The 1917-nt window shown below is 63.2% G+C and overlaps 1 protein-coding gene across 1 annotated transcript in view; it reads left to right on the plus strand.

The window, feature by feature from the left end:
- The window catches only part of FKBP5 (FK506 binding protein 5), a gene marked incomplete at its 5' end in the record, with an annotated part of 25801 nt that overhangs the window by 17972 nt on the left and 5912 nt on the right, over nt 1-1917 (plus strand). The window lies entirely within an intron of this gene.

The following is a 1917-nucleotide window of genomic DNA, read 5'->3' on the forward strand; positions in this document are numbered from 1 at the left end:
GGGGGGTCCCCAAATTAACCTCGTTGCTGTCACCCCTGGCCATGGCAGCGCCCATCCCAGGCTCCCTGCTGGGAAGGATGCTGTTGGCAGAGCTCGACCTGGTCGAGACACGGGGAACTGCTTCTGCAGCCGAACGAAAGGCTGACCTTCCCCTCCCCCAGCACCCCAAAAATTGGGGTGGTGCTCAGCCAGAGGGTCTCTTCCCCCCGGCAGCTGCGGAGGGCTGAAAGCCCTCATCCCTTTGCTTTCTGTGCCCCACAGCCCCAGCGAGGAGCCGGGCAGCCCCCAGCACCACAAGCCCAAGCAGGTGAGAGAAGATTCTTGCCCCCCCATCCCCGGTGCCACCATCCCCTGCTGAGGTCTGTCCCCAAGGGCTGGGGACATCGGGGACCCCCAAACCCCACACCAAGACCGACTTGGGGTCGGATGGGCTGCTCTGTCGGGGTGCTGCAACCCTGGGGGGGGGGGCATGAGCTTTTGGGGACGCCCCTTCCAGAGCAGGAGGGTAGAGGACAGCCCCACAGCCTCCCTGCTCCTTTCAACCCCCCTCCCCGTCACTTCAAATTACCCTACGAGGTGGGCTCTCAGTCCCTAATTAATGCTTTAATTAAGCCTCTCAGTTAAGCCGTCAGCCGTGACTCACTTTCCCCCGGCTGTGACCCCAAAAGCCGGACCCCCCTCGCTGCGTTTCGGCACAGCCCTCGGCTGCCGCCCGGCCTCCGAGGGGTCTCGCCAGCAATGTCACCGACCACCCGATTTAATGAGCAGCCCCTCCTCGAAGGGCTTCGTTAAGTAACGAAGCGAGTGGCCATCCTGCCCCCAGCTGCTTATGGGATTAAAGGATGCGAAGGAGATTTTCGGTGCGAGCTGATGACATGGAAGAAACCAGTCAGTTCCCAGCTCCACCGTGGGACCCCCAGCTTCTCCCTACCTCCCCCCCACCCCCAAATCCACAGCACTGGGATCCAGCTGGGATCTGATGGGATCCCTCCTCCTGCAAAGCACTGTCACCCATCGCACTGGGGCATCCCGGAGGGACGAAACCCCTGCAGGGGGGGAAGATGCTTTGTTGGGTGGCGGGTGCCCTGGCGCCACTGGATTTGCTTAAATCACTTTCTGAGGGCCCTGAGCTGACACCCACTCCCCAAATATCTCCCGTCAGGAGCCAAGTGCTACCCCACATGCTCCGTATTTGGTAAATCAGGGTTATTTATAGCCCTGGCTAACCGGGATTAGGTGTGCTGTGCCTAATCCCCCCATCACCACTTCCCCACTCCCGCTGACCTCCATCCCGGCACGGCCCCGCAGCTCCTTGACTTTGACGGGAGCCTTTTGCGTGGGCGAGAGGAGATGGAGGTGCGGAGCCGTCCCCACATCCCCTGTCCCAGCTCAGGTCCCCCCGGAATGCCCATCAGGAGATGAGCGGGTGCCCGGGGTGGCTCCCGGCTGGGGTCCCTACGGCACGGTGTGGCTTGTCCCTCCGTGAGGGCACGGTCCACGGTGTCCTTGTCCCTGTGGCCGTCTGTCCCACTGCTGATTCTCTCCCGTCTGTCCGCTAACAGCCTTTTCTGTTTTCCTCCCTCTGCCTTCCCCGGGGGGCTGCCCCATGGTAAGTCGCGCTCCCGTTGATAACAGCTCGTGTGAAGGTGTGAGCGTGTCCCCGTTCCCCGGGTGGGTCCCTGTGCGGCTGGCTGTATTTCGGGGGGGGGAACCGGTGCTGTATGAGCAGAGGTTGTTTTGCAAAGGGGAAAGGGATTTAATGCTGGCGGCGTCTCCGCAGCACCATCCGCGGGGGCAGAAGGTGAAGAAGAAGAAGCAGGACCCCGCGCCGGAGCCCGAGGCCAAGCCCCGGCGGCTGCGGGTGAAGAAAGCGGGTGAGGCGGGGGCTGCGGAGGGGCCCCCTGCCCCGGCACCGGG

Source organism: Charadrius vociferus, unplaced genomic scaffold, assembly GCF_000708025.1.
Source record: "Charadrius vociferus isolate BGI_N301 unplaced genomic scaffold, ASM70802v2 scaffold1511, whole genome shotgun sequence".
NCBI classification, from domain to species: domain Eukaryota; kingdom Metazoa; phylum Chordata; class Aves; order Charadriiformes; family Charadriidae; genus Charadrius; species Charadrius vociferus.